The sequence below is a fragment of the Perognathus longimembris genome, chromosome 22 (assembly GCF_023159225.1).
Source record: "Perognathus longimembris pacificus isolate PPM17 chromosome 22, ASM2315922v1, whole genome shotgun sequence".
Lineage (NCBI taxonomy): Eukaryota > Metazoa > Chordata > Mammalia > Rodentia > Heteromyidae > Perognathus > Perognathus longimembris.
The window spans coordinates 11,649,093-11,664,203 of record NC_063182.1 but is presented as its reverse complement, the minus strand read 5'-3'; positions in this window follow the sequence as shown (position 1 = coordinate 11,664,203).

The following is a 15,111-nucleotide window of genomic DNA, read 5'->3' as shown; positions in this document are numbered from 1 at the left end:
TGAAATGAGCGTTATCTGTGGTAAGTGCCAGTGCTATTTATGGATCACCTATTTGGAGCAAGTCAAAGATGGATGAGAGCCTGGGAAATACAAGTTAGCACCCTGGCACCTATTCTTGCATTCCAATGAGATCTAAGATGCAACTTGGGTCATATAAGCTTTAGGAATAACAGTTTCTGAAGAAAACAGTGGTTAAGAAATAGTCATCAATGCTATAACATACACTCTTATAACCACTCATGTAATTTCAATTGATTTATTACAAAAAAAGTTCTGTATCAGAGTCATTTTTTACCAGAATGGCTAAAGGAGCCACATGTGAATAATAGAGTCCTGAAATCATTGGTTAGTTACAAGTTTCTCCAAGGCCTTTGATCTGGCTTGGCTTGCAAAAGGGACAGAGTGAGGATGAGAGGGCCATCTTACAGTGGTGACATTTAGACTGAAACACGGTTTCTTAGGGGAAGGAAGGCAACCTGTGTTCAAATCTTATGCTTAGGTCAGATGTGATTGACATCATCTGCCACTGACCACTGTCATCTGCCATGATGCCCGAACAAGAGCTGTTGACATTTACAATAAGGAAGTTTGGACAGCTTGTACCAGAACTCTATGATTTTAATTGGTGAGATAGGTCTGTAGTCTGAACCACTGTTGTTTGGGTAAGGGGTAGGGGGAAGGTCCTTCTTAATGTTTTCACAAACATGATCAGGACCCTCCCACCCTTTCTGGAGGCAGCAATTCAGTTCCAGTCAGATTGTTAAACCCAGATTGTGAACCATCTGTTCTTCATGTTTTCCCAGGTTGCAAACTTAATCCAGGGAAGATAAAGTGTTTTGCAAGCTCTGCAGCTATTAGTTTTCCTGCTGATCACTCTTCAGGGTGGTGGGATGTCTCTTTAATGGTAACACTCCTTAAGCTGGACTCATTTAAAATGTATGATATCAGCAGTGTTCAGAGGAAACATATTACAGCTGACCAAGCAGTAGGCCTCTGGAAATCTCTTTGCTTCTGCTCTGTTATTTCATTGTCCTGTTCTTTTTCAAAGAAAACATTTAACCTTCAAGGAGGACGGAGTGGATATTTTCTCTGTCCCTTATCAATAGCTTTCCCAGATGCTATTCCCTCCTCCACTTTCTCAGCAGCAGGAGATGCATTTTTGCATGCATCGGAAGGTACCTGGGAGTCCTGAATATTTTCAGCGGGTATGAGAACCGACAAGACCCCATCCTACCCATCTCACCTGGGGAGACACGCCTCAGGGGGCTCTCATCACTGACTTTATTTCCATGGATGTTTCGTGCCAGCTGAAAAGTACCTGAAGGCTCTCTTGGATTGTGTTAGGGAAGGCATTTTGATCACAAACCTTGGTAACTGGGGAGATGAAACTGTTTATGTATTAATTGGCCATTAGGACTTTACCTTCTGTACCTTTGCTTATTCAGATCTTTCACTGATATACTAGTATTTTTTTTCAGCTCTTGATCAAGGGTTGAAACACTGATCCACTGGCCAGCATACTGTTTTCATAAATGATGTTTGATGGGACATGCCCACTAGCTTATGCATTATTTGGGGTTGCTTTCTCTGCTTTCAGGGTCAAGTACTGCAACAGAGGCTATGTGGCCTAAATTATTTACTATCTGGCCCCTGAAGGAAAGTGTTTATTGTCCTTGTTTCACTACTTCAATGGTTGAACGCTATCTAGACAAAAAAAAAATAAGGCAATGCATAAGCCAAGGTTATATCATTTCACATACCCATCAGGAATTATCACAGAGCATAAAACTAAAGAAGATTGAAAAACAAATGCCCTAACATCAAGTCTAAGCTTTGGACTTGTGTTCTTGAGAAGCAAGGATCTTGGGGAAAAGATCCCACTCCCTTCTGTCAAGTTCTGAAGGTAAACCAACTTCAAAGTCATCTCATCTAGGTATCTACCCTTTATCCTGGCCCAGCCTTCATAGCATAGTCAATCTTGTTATAGGTGGGATGTGTAGATGAAAAGACACCATTCTCCTGAATGGAAAGACAGCACAGATAAGCAGGTTTGGAAAAGGGATTTAGTTGACTGAATTGATTTGGGATTGCCCACATTTTCCTTCATTTTCAAATGTGATGCCTTAATAGTTTTCTATTGCTGTAAATGAAATACTTGAGAGTGGTAGTTTGAAAGCACAGAAAGGTATTTGGCTCATGATCCGGAGGCTGGGAAGTTGAAGAGCCAGGCATTAGCCTCTGAGACCTGGTGAGAGCTACTCTGGTGGGCCGTGGCATGGTGATGGGAGCATCCTGGGATATATTTAACTCTTCTTTACAAGAAAGCTAAAGGCAAGCCTGCATTATGCCTGAGCTACAGTAGTTCACAGGACCTAAGACGTGATCTCTGGTGGTAGTCATGGTAGCTGGTGCCTCTTCCCATCCTCACTTCTTCTTATTAATTTTCTTATGAATATTCACAGGGGCTGGGAATATGGCCTAGTGGCAAGAGAGCTTGCCTCGTATACATGAAGCCCTGGGTTCGATTCTCCAGCACCACATATCTAGAAAACGGCCAGAAGAGGTGCTGTGGCTCAAGTGGCAGAGTGCTAGCCTTGAGCAAAAAGGAAGCCAGGGACAGTGCTCAGGCCCTGAGTCCACGCCCCCAGGACTGGCCAAAGGGGGAAAAAAAAAAGATTAAAATATTAACAATATAACTATTCTGGCTTGGACCACAGGCCTACACTTTGGGAAAGCAGATGAAGGCCTACTGACTGACAGTTCTTCTAAGGCACACACTATGGGTAAAAGGTGGTTTCTCAAAGAAAATTAGTCTGTTCAGTCCAAGAAGATAAAATGGATGCTGATTGGTCAAAAGCACCTTTGAGAGCCCTAAAATTCAAGAAACTCTTGCATGTGGTGGGGCATGGGGAATGAATGGAGCCTCTCAAGTATGGCTGAAGGCTCTTTACTCTCTCCAGTGCCACAGAAGTGGTGAGAAGTGGTGAGAGATGGCAGGAGTAGATGGGGAGGTGGGGTGGGAGTAATAGGAGAAGGGTTAGAGGAGGCCCTCTAAAGGAAGCCAGTCTTTAACCAAGGACTTTGGCCTCTTTAAGGCCTTGTGAAATTGTTTCCTGGATCTCTTTTCTTCCAAGACCAGAGGGCAACAGGTAATTCTGAAACCTTTTGGCAGTGTCCTAGACTAAGCTTAATGGAGGAGGGAGGTCAAGTAGCTCATATTTTCAGACAATCTGGAGGATAGTCCCCCAGAAAAATGTTTAATTATGAAAAATTTGTAAAAAGGTATCTAAACTAGAATCAGAGCTTATGACACATAGACAATTAGAAGCTAAGCTCTTATGAGGACAAGCATGAGATCAGGAATTATTCACAGGAAAGGGGAAAGCCTCGGGGGGTTTCCAAACCAGCTTCAAGTCTAGGTCTAACCTGCAAGCTTTGGTGCCAGGCACAGCTGGGGACATAGTTAGGGTCGTTTTAATCATTATATTCACTTGATCCTGTGCTATAGTTCCAAGGTAGAGAAGCATTATAACTTGAATCCTACCCAACTCTGTCCTTACATCTGAAGGATATATGCTACCCAAGGTCACTGAAATGGAGACTCAAGCACAAGTATGACTTGAGTACAGTGACCCTAAATGTCTATGGAAAGGATGTCTGAAAGGATTAGGCTGAAGAGTTCTGATGTGCCCACCTTTGCCCATGCTATTCCCCAGCAGGGGCAAACTGTGAAGCTGCCCTGGGTTGTTACTATAGCAAAAGGCTCCACGTCCAGGTCTCTTCATCAGATCATTGCTATACTCATTCGATAGTCCTCATGAGAGTGTTTGCCCAACACTTAATCCAACTTGGTCAACAGACACTAAGACTTGACTCAGCACCCAAGGATAATCCTTAGGCACATCTGTGATCAATCAGAACAAGGCAAAAGAAAGAAGCTAAAAGGTTGGGTTAATGTGGAAACAGTTAACATACCCTATAATACACCAACAAATAGCCTGGCTGGCTGGTAGCAAAAGCCCTAGACTACTAAAGGCACCCATACATGGTCTGCTAAGTAAGTTTAGTAAGTAAAAGCCCTTCAAAAACTATTGTGCCCACTCAGCCTTTACCTTCTCACCCTTCCTCCCAGCAGTTAGTTATAATTTATCTATGTAATTCCATCTATATTAGTGTCCTTTCCTTTTTGTATCTGTCTGAGCCACTAGATGACAAGTTCCTTGAGATGAAGGATGGTGTCTTATTTGTCTTGTTCTCACTAGAATTGGATACAATTTTCCCTATACTGTCAGACTACGTTCATTATGGCTGTGTTGGATGGAAGGTGGTATAGAAATGGGACTATTAGAGAAGGTACAGTGTCTCCACCTGTGCTCATCTACAACCAAGGAAAACTGTAAATGATAACAAATCCCTTACCTGACTTCCAATCACAGACACTTCAGAAACAATGGTTCTATTTGAGCACACTGACATGTGTCTGTGACAATCTAGGCATCTCTCTGCCCTTCTAAGGAGAAAAATGAAGCATCTACCCTAAATAGAGCTATCAGCCAGCCAGCCCAGTTCCTGCCCCAATTTTGGACATTTCAGCAGCTTCCTATCCTACCTCTTAAACCTCTGCCCAAATTTATCTCTTGTTGACAGGCATCTGGCCGGAAAGGTCTTGTGGGTTATCAGTGGGAACGGAGAAAGGCACTTTTCCACCTAAGCATTTCGAATCCAAATGCCTTTGTTTCATTGGCCAAGAACCTTGGGCAGTTTGCAAACAAGTTCAATAGATCCAGCCCTGCACTGGCATCCAGCCAGCTGTCCTCCCTCCCCCTGGAAAGCAATGCCAACCATTGGCCTTCTGCTCACGCTGACTGTGCATGTGAAACCGACATTTTGATAGGAGGAAGGTGCAGTTCTGAGAAAAAGTTATTTCTTCTACTTAAAAAACAATGTTTACACGATCTAGAAGGCCTCACCCTGCATCTTACTTGTACCTCCAGTGCTGTGAGTTGTTGGGCAGTTCCTTCCTGGACATGGCCTGACTGCGAATATGAATGAAAACACTTCCCTTGAATCCCAGGTGAGCTCTGGGACTAATCATTGTTCCAAGGGCTGCAGTGTGAGCTAGTAGTTGAAGGGCAATGACTGCGCTTGGGTGCTGAGGAACAGTCACGGCAAATAAATGTATCCCAATGCCTGTAGTGATTGTCTATGGAAGGTGCAATTCTGGGTGACAGTTATTTCTGCCTTATACTTTTCTGTGCCAGTTGGCTTTTTGGACAAGAAGCAGGGATGACTTATAATTGGAAAAAACACACATCCATTTTTCAGAAAGGTCCAGCAGGCCCTTGCCTTGTTTGCCAAGCACGTCATGCTTCAGGGACCCCAGGCTCCATTCAGGTACTTCTTGCCTCTGATCAGAATGCTACATGTCAGGCCTTCCCTTCCACACAGCACTTCTGAGAAGCCAGCCTCCCTCCTTCCCACGAAGCTCAACGATTTCCTCATATTCCTCTATTGATACAGTATTTGTCAGTATTTTGAGTAACTTATCTTCAAGCACTCAAGGAATGATATAAATCTGCCCTGTAAAAGTAAAATTTCCCCTCATCTTCCTTCTCCCTTTCCAGAGTTAAATCACCACATTTAGTGGTTATAGTTCCTTCTAGTTCTTTCTGTTATGGACATACTCATAGGGGCCCACATGCCATTAGCTGCGTCTTTTTTCACCTTTTTCCTAGTTTCATAAATAGCTCTATTTTCAGTTCCCGCAGGCTCCTTCGGGATAATAATTTGTCATGAAGATCATGAAAAATCAATTTTTGTTGGACATGGCTAGGTTTTCTGCTGGAGTTTGAAATTCTTAGTTATTGTAAACGTTTGCCTGCAAAGGTAAGGCCTTATTTATCTTCAGTTGTCCATTCCAGGGAAAAACAATTTTGCCATTAAGTATCCTTTTCTTTTAAAATGTTGCATCGTATTCTAAAGTATGCTTAGTAATTTCTCACTGTTAGATATTCAGATTACTTCCTCTTTTTATTGCTATAGCATTGAACATCATGGATATGCATGGATTTGCATAAGGATGAGTATTTGTTGAGAATAGTTACTAGGGTGTGAGGTAATTTGGTTAAATGAGATGAAAATTTTAGTTCTTTTAGTAGGTTCTTTCTACCAGATTGCTCTTCAAAGTGGCCTTCTAATTTACATTTTCATTGGGATCATGTGATCCCATATCTGCTTCCCCACTCTGGCCAGATTCCATCTCAGGACATTTTTTTAAATTGTTACCAATGTGATGGGTATGTATATTATTGTTTTGATTTTTCTCTAATCATCAGTGGAATTGAACACATTTTCTTAAGTTGATTTGCATTTTCTCCTATGTAAATTGATGACTTTTTTCCCCTTATTTTTGGAAGGCTTGTAGAGATTCTTTAAGTGTTCTAGACAATACACCCTAGTTACCTAGATGCGTTGCAAAGATCCTTCTTTAGCTTTATCGTATTTCTGACTAGATGAAGGATGTCTTTTGTGCTATGGAAAGGTGTGTAGTGTTTTGGCTTTTTTGGTCTATTATCCCTCTATTTTTATTGCCTCAAAAATAGTTGTGGATTACACAGGACTTCTTGTCTTTTCTTTTGTAAACTTTATTGTGTCTGTTCCATCTTGCTGATCTTGGGGTGCACAGCCATGACATCCTGGGGAGAATGGACTGGCCATTCTCCAGCACCTTGCTCTTGAATGTCTTACACCAACTCCAATACCCAGGACCTTCTTCCCTTGCCCGATCACTGTGAATAAACAACTTTTGTCAGAAATAGGTAGGTGTCTTCAGCTGGAGTTGGAAATAATTTTTCAGAAATTTGTAAAATGTCTTGCCAAACATGGTGGCATATGTCTACAGTCCAAGTACTTGGGAGCTTAGGAAGGAGGATTTCATGCAAGTTCAATACCAGCGTGGGCCAACAAGTGAGACTCTGTCTCAACAAAAGACAAAATAAAAATTCCTGCCATTAGACAACTAAACATACATGGAGCCGAGGGACAGGAGGAAAATGAAAGCTATTATTTTCATTGCTCATTCATTCATCCATTTAGGTAATCAATCAATCTTTCAATAAATGCCTACTACTTATTAAATGTTTAGTCTGTAGGTACTAGGATATGAATATGGGATATAACTCCTCATCTAAGGTTTACACTGTTTCTGCCTGTGATCTATTGGGCACTTTCTCTTCTGCCTAGAGCTCCAGTTCTCAGCAGTCCTCCAATTGACTTTTCCTCCATGGAGCTTAATATTGAAATATAGTTTCTTCAGGAAAAACAACCCAAGGCAAACAAACCTTTCAAACAATTATTATGCCTCCCAGCTTCCAACTCTACCTCTTCAGAGTTTTCTTATCTTTGTCTTGGTCTTCTCCTCTTCCTCCTCTTTCTCCTCCTCCTCTTCTTTCTCTTCTTCCTCTTCCTTCTCCTCCTCCTCTTTTCCCTCTTCCTCCTCTTCTTCTTCTTCCTTCTTTTCTTCTTCTTCTCCTGCTTCTCCTTCTCTCCTTTTCTCCTTCTCCTTTCTTCTTCCTCTTTCTTTTTTTCTCTTCCTTTTCCTCCACCTTCCTCCTCCACCTTCTTTACTTAAAATAATATTTATTCCCTCATAGATCTCAAGATCAGAAATCAGAAGCCAAGGTGTCTGGAGAACCTTGGCTTCTGATTTTTAGGAGTGCATTCTCTCCTTGCCTCATCCAGCTCCTGGTGCTTGCTGGCATACCTTGGCTTCGTTCATATCACTCCATTTATTTTTAATTTATTTTATTTTATTTTTACTGTCAAGTTAATGTACAGAGGGGTTAGATTTACATACTTAAGGCAGTGAGTACACTTCTTGTCGTACTTGTTACCTCGTCCCTCATTTTTCTCTCACCTTCTCTCTTCCCTAACCCCCTCCCCTGAGTTGTACAGTTGGTTTACAGCATATTGTCTTGTAAGTATTGCTATTGCATTGGTTTGCCTATTACCCTTTGTCTCACCATTTTGATGTTCCCCTTCCCTTCCCTAGTTCAAATAAACATATATACAATACCCAGGGTACCATAACACACTAGAAAGAGAACCTTTTGTACCATAAGTCAGATCCTGTCACCCAGTCCAAATCTTAGCCAGTAAAACCCTAGGTCAGGCCAGTTTCCTCTCCAATCTTGCCAGCAGCTGCCCTTGTTCATGTTCCAGCCACAATGAGCACTTGCTGCTCCTGCAATATTCCAATTATCCTCCCACCTCCAGGCCTTTGCACTCACCTGTCCCTCTGCCTGGAATTCTTTCCCCCCAGATATCTGTATGACTTACTCCTTCACTGGTTTGACTTTGTTCACATGTCAGTCTCTCAGTCAGTCACACCTATCATTGTAAATTAAATGTATCCTCCCAAAAGATAGGTTGACATCCTGATTCATTCCTATGAATTCTACCTTACTGGAGCCTTTGTAGATGAAACCAAAGTGAGAGGTTGAAGTTATGCCTTCCTAAGCCAAAGCACACTGGCGATCATTACACTACCCCAAACTAGAAGAGTCAGGGAAGACTTCTCCCCTGGGCTTCCAGACAAGTGTGACCTCTCTTACACGTTGGTTTATGACTTCTAATTTTGATAAGTGTAACAGAACACATTTCTGTTGTTTGAAGCCATCTCAGTTGAAGTATTGTAAGGCAGCCCCAGGAAACAATACAGTGTGTGTGTTGGAAATGGGAAAGCCCCAGTTTAGCCAATTTCTATCTCCCTTTCCAAGTATATATTTAATAACATTCATCATTTAAAATATACTATATAATTTATTTAATTTAGTTATTTAAAAACTGGATCCCTCTATAAAACCTCTGCTCCCTGAGTTGGGAGCTGAATCCTGCAGGTCTACTGTAGGATTTGGAAGATTGCAGATAGACCTTCAACAAATATTTGTTGATGAGTGGATGAGTGAGGATGCCTTTTCTCCTTTAGCATAACTCTGCTGTATAGAATGTTAAGAGGGTCACAGCTTACCCAAAAGCTCTTCCATTATCTTGGCTAGATAAGGACAAGGCACTAGAAGGAAATTGAGTAAACTCTCTGTTTCGAGGGCAGACTAGCAGGAGGAGAAAAGCACCATCCTGTCAACAGTGCAAAATTGTCTTCCTTTTAGCCTGTCTGATGTAGACTATAAATTTTGGATGGATATATATATATATATATATATGTCTCTCTCTCTCTCTCTCTAGACATTAAAGTCAGTATGGAAGCCTCCAGGCTTGCCAGCTGAACTATCTCTAAACAGTTCTTGGTACTATTCTGGGCTCTTACATTTGAAGATAAAGCCATTAAGTTTTTCCCCAGGAAGCCATTGAAGCCTGGTTCTAACGGGTCAACTCCAGGGCTGCGGTGGACTGGATATCCTGCATTTATTTTTGCTTCTGCCATTGCCTCTGCCTCTGTATGGATTTCCCAGCACTTCTCTCTGCTTCAAAGGCTTTGGGGATGGTTCTGAAAAAATAAAGAGATACTTATAAAAGAACGCATTTTTATTTTGAGTTCACTATTCTCTGGCAGTGTCTATCCAGATAGCAACACATGTTTCTATTTAGTACTTAGGGGATATCGGAATACAGTCCTGCAAAGAAATATTAAGCCATGGTAATAGAACATTAGATCCTGAATTTACTGAATGGGAAGAATTAATGAGCAGGAAGTTCAAAAGCTATATGCTCTATGATGCCATTTTGCATAGCATCGTTTCAAACAGAGACTTGGAATTTTTCAGAATCGGGGTGACAGTGGATACTGAGCAATATTTTGCTTCACAATGAAATATAGATTTCAACATGTCATGCTATGTTATCTATAACAATTATCTTATCATATCTGAAGGTTTTGCAATAAGAATAGATGATCTTACAATTAAAACTTAAGATAATCTTAAAACCTGTTTCTGTAGCTTTGGGTAATTATTTTGGCAATGCCTGTAATAAGTATCCTAGTAATCTAGACACAGTAGGGACTCCTACCTGACCTCACACCTACCATCCTTATTGTTTAAGTAGTTTCACAGGGCATGAAGAAGAGGATTTATTGTATAAACAATTAGTACTTTATAAAGTACTTTATTATATAAACTTATTAAACAAATTTATGATGTAAACAGATGAACACTTTATAGATTCATGTTCATAATAAATTATTTCTCTTTATTATTGTTTATTCTTTCTTCTTAACATATTGAAATGATTCCACTTTTCCAATAATTGAAAGGGGTGGGTTCTAACATCTCCATTTGACAGATAAAGAAATAGGCTCTTAGGGGCTAAATCCCTTGCTGCATATTACAGTATACTTAGAGCATTTGACCTTTACAAACTGGTTTGAGCCCACTCCAGCCTCGTGTTCTCTCTCTCCCTCCTTCCCTCCTTCCCTCCCTCCCTCTCTCTCTCTCTTCCTTCCACCCCTCTTCCTTCCTCTCCCTTTTCCTCTCCCTCTCCCTCCTCTCTCCCCCCTCTTCCCTCGCCCTCTCTCTCTTTTCGTTGCTTCTTGGGGCAAGGCTGAAAACCAGTTTGATTTTTTCCCCCCAGGAAAGTAAATTGGGAACTGAGTCATGATCCACTTGCTTGCGGCTGGGATCCACCCAGGAAGTGGGAAGCCACCGTCTCCTGCCTGCCACTAGGGCAGAAGCTTAGGGAAAAGCAGAACAGTACCCTCTTTCCTGTGGGTCCAGACAAATTTCCTTTCTGAGGCCCAACTGTGGTCCCACGTTGAGTCCCTCCAGACACTTTCCTATCTTAGCTCTGTCCTTCCTAAAACCAGAAGAATCCCAAGACCCTAAGTCAGGAAATGACAGAATCAAAAATCCAACCCGAATTGCCCAGCCCAAGGGACTGCTGTCCGTGAAGCCTGGCCTCCCTTGGCTGTCTCCTCCATTCCTGGAGAAGGTCTCCATTCACGAATGCTGTCAGCAAGCGCCCAGGCTCTCCATGCTTCTACTGAGGGCGGGGTGGAAGTGGTGAGAACAGGCTGCTACAATAACACAGCTGTGTGACAACTCTGGCGACAGATGTGCTGCTTGAATCACACTTATTTGGCTATAAACACTTCACAAATGTGTGGGGATGTGAAGGACACCTTTGTTGCAAACAAACAACAACACTAGGCTGCATCACCTCTCCCTAATTGAAGGATTCCAGTGAGATGTTTGTTGTTACTTATTAATAATTATCCATAAACACATCCACCATCTCCTGTGCATTCCACAGGACTGCCTGCTAAAGGAGCACAGGTGTGAGGATGGGAAAGGAAATGAAAAGTGTTTGTAAGACTCACCTCCCTTCCCAAATGGAGATTTGCTCACGGAGAAACTTAGAAAGTTTACACAAATCTCCTTTATCAGTGGTTTGCTTTCCAAGGTTTCAGTTACCTGTAATCAACAATGGTCTGAAATGTCAGTGATCCCTCACCTACGGTGGGAGTTATGTTCCAGAGACCCCCGCTATAGGTGAAAATCGACAATGTAAGGACATTAGACAGTCGTTCCTCTCTTTATCACGGTTCCCCGTATTGCTACTTGGTGGATTTTTCCATATCGAGGGGGCCTCTGGAAAGTAGCACTCACGATCAGGGAGAGATCACCATGAATTAAAAAAACAAAACAAACAAAAACAGGCGATGCAGTGAAGCCACAATAAGTGAACTGCGGCGATATAGCAAAGGATGACTACATACAGTAAAAAATTCCATAAATAAACTATTCATGTTTTAAATGGTGGGCCATTCTGATTATCTCTGACAAGTTCTTTTATTGTGGTATATTATTGTTCTATTTTATCATTTGTTTTCCTTGGTAATCTCTTACTAGGCCTAGTGTATAAATTCAAGTTTATTTAAATTATAATAAACTTAAGTCTTTTATCATATGCATATGTGTATAGGAGAAAAGATAGTATATGTAGAGTTCAGTACTAGCTACAGTTTGCAGGATTCCCCTGGTGGGAGGGATTTGGAGGTGGGGGTGTCTTGAAATGGATTTCTGTAGTCCAATTCTTCATCTCTCCTTGCGCCCACATCCTGTGCCATGTAACTATAACCCATCTCTCTCCAGTTCTGGATCCAGTTATGTGACTTTAGCTAGTGGAACATTAGCAGACATGAGAGCAGCAAAGGCTTCTCACCTCCTTGCTCCTGTGTATCACCTTGAGAGCCTTCAGGAGGATGAGCTGAGCCTTTATCAAAGCCATAGGAGCAAACTCAGCTAAGGCTAAAGAACTGCCCTTCGGAGCCCAAGCTAATCCAACCTGACTCATGCACATAACAAATGCTCATCGTACATACATTTTTGGTGTGGCAGCTACTATTTTGGCAGTAGATAGCTACTTTGTATGATGTTGCATCTATTTGCTCACTCATTGATATCTTTATTTCTGTGTACATTAAGACAGGTTAGGAGACCTACTAAGGAAATCAGATTTAAATGTAAGCCCTTTATAAATTTGGCCTCACCATCATTGAGCAAGAAAGGGAAATGCTAAATCCTTACTTTTACCAAAAGCAGAAATCAACACCTGGGGCTTTGTGGTTGTAATCTATTCACTTCCTTAGAGCTCATGATTTTTGAAAAATCCATTTTCAAAAATTGTCAAATGGCTATACTCACCAAAGAAAAGAATTAAGATGCATTGAAGCACGTCCTCCAAGCAGGCTGAGAGGACGTGTGGAGTTGTGCTCACTGAAGAATTCCAGTCCATCTAGCCTTCTGAGAAATTGAGCTCTAGGCCAGGAGTTTCTCAGATTCAAAGCAGTAAGGTCAAAAACGAGAAGGGTGAATGTTTTCTCACATCTAAATCAGTAAAATTAAGAGAGGAGAGAGAGAGACAGAGACAGAGACAGAAACAGAGAGACAGAGAGAGAACTACATAGGATAGTCACGTTTTAATCTTGGCAAATTGTAACCAGAATCCGAGGTCAGAGACCTGACTCTGGGAAATCTCAACATTTCCAGACAGGTCACTCACACTAAAGAAAGCACACAAGAGTAATGATGAAAAGGTAGGAAACTTAGTCAAATCAGCCATTTCAGAAAGAGATGAAACATTTCAGCAGGTCTTCATGGTACTGACTTGAGTTTATGTTTAAATAGAGGAAGAGTTGGGACAGGAATGAGAATGTACATAATTAAACAGTCCTAGTCAAACTGGGTCAAAATGGTCTGGTTGATCATTATCACACTTCGGTTCTTCAAGATGGTCCTGGAGATCCTTATTTGAAGGAACTATCTGGTTCCCATGATATGACTGCCCCTGCTTGAGGTGATATCATCATGAGATGATGCATAAGTCTCTCCTGTTTCTTTATTGTTAGTCATGTACAGGGGTTACAGTTTCATACATAAGGCACTGAGTACATTTCTTATCCAACTTGTTACCTCCTCACTCATTTTACCCCGCCTCTTCCCTCTCCTCTTACTCCCCGCGCCATGAGTTGTACAGTTGGTTTACACCATAGACTTTTGTAAGTATTGCTGTTGCATTGGTTTGTCTTTTTATCCTTTGTCTCTCCATTTTGGTATTCCTTTTCCCTTCCCTAGTTCCAACACATGTATATACAATACCCAGGGTACTAAAATCAGTTACAGTGATATCAGTGGGAAAACCATGGGAAAGAAAGGCAAAGGAAAAAGGGCATCATTTCACATGGTATGTTAAAAATAACAACAACAATAAAGCACTTGTTTCCATAACTTGGAGTTCATTTTGCTTAGCATCATCTTATAGGTTCATATGGACATAGCTATTGAGCTATTGTGATCTTCTGCTAGGACTATCCTAGACATTACTTATTATTCCCAATGAGGGAAAGCACAGAGTCTATGTTTCTTTGGGTCGAGCACTTAGTATGATTTTTCCCCCAAGTCCTTCCATTTCCTTACAAATGGGGGCAATATCCTTCTTTCTGATAGAGGCATAGAATTCCATTGTGTGTATGTACCACATGTTCTTGATCCACTCATCTACTGAGGGGCATCTGGGTTGGTTCCATATTTTAGTGATGACAAATTGTGCTACGATGAACATAGCTGGTGGCCTTGGTATGTTCTTTCTTGTAATCTTTTGGGTAAATGCCCAGAAGTGGCACCACTGGGCCATAGGGGAGCTCTACGTATAGCCTTTTGAGGAACCTCCATACTGCTTTCCAAAGTGGTTGAACAAGTTTACACTCCCACCAACAGTGTAGTAGGGTTCCCTTTTGGCCACATCCCCTTCAGCATCTGTTATTATTAGTATTCTTGATAATGGACATTCTTACTGGGGTGAGGTGGAATCTCAGTGTTGTTTTAATTTGCATTTTTTATGGCCAGTGATGTTGAGCACTTCTTCATGTGTCTCTTGGCCATTCTCATTTCCTCTTTAGACAAGTCTCTTTTTAGGTCTTTAGCCCATTTGTTGAGGGGGCAGTTGGTTCTTTGAGGATTTGTTTTGGAGGAATTTAATTTTTGAGTTCTGCGTATATTTTTAGGTATGAGGCCTTTGTCTGTTGTATGGCCAGTAAAGATTGTCTCCCAATCTGTGGGCTTTCTATTTATCTTGCAAGCAATATTCTTTGCCTTGCAGAAGCTCTGCAGTTTAATGCAATCCCATTTGTCCAACCTTTCTTTGATGTGTTGTGTTTCTGGGCCTTTAGTAAGAAAGTTTCATCCTGTGCCAAGGAGCCCAAGTGTTTCTCCTATTCCTTCTTGCAATGTTTTCAGGGTATCTGATTTTACCTCACAGTCTTTAATCCATTTGGAATTGATCCTGGTGCAGGGTGATATATAAGGATCTAGTATTAGTTTGTTACAGGTGTTGAACCAGTTTTGCCAGCACCATTTGTTGAAGAGACTGGCTTTCTTCCATCCTATTTTTTTTTAGCTCCTTTATCAAAGATTAAGTAGCCATAGGCTTGCAAGTTCATTTCTGGGTCTTCAGTTCTATTCCATTGGTCCTCGGGCCTGTTCTTGTGCCAATACCAAGCTGTTTTTATTGCTAGATCTTTGTAATACAGCTTGAAGTTTGGTATTGAAATTCCTCCAGCACTGTTCTTTCTGCTTAAGATTGTTTTTGCTATTCCGG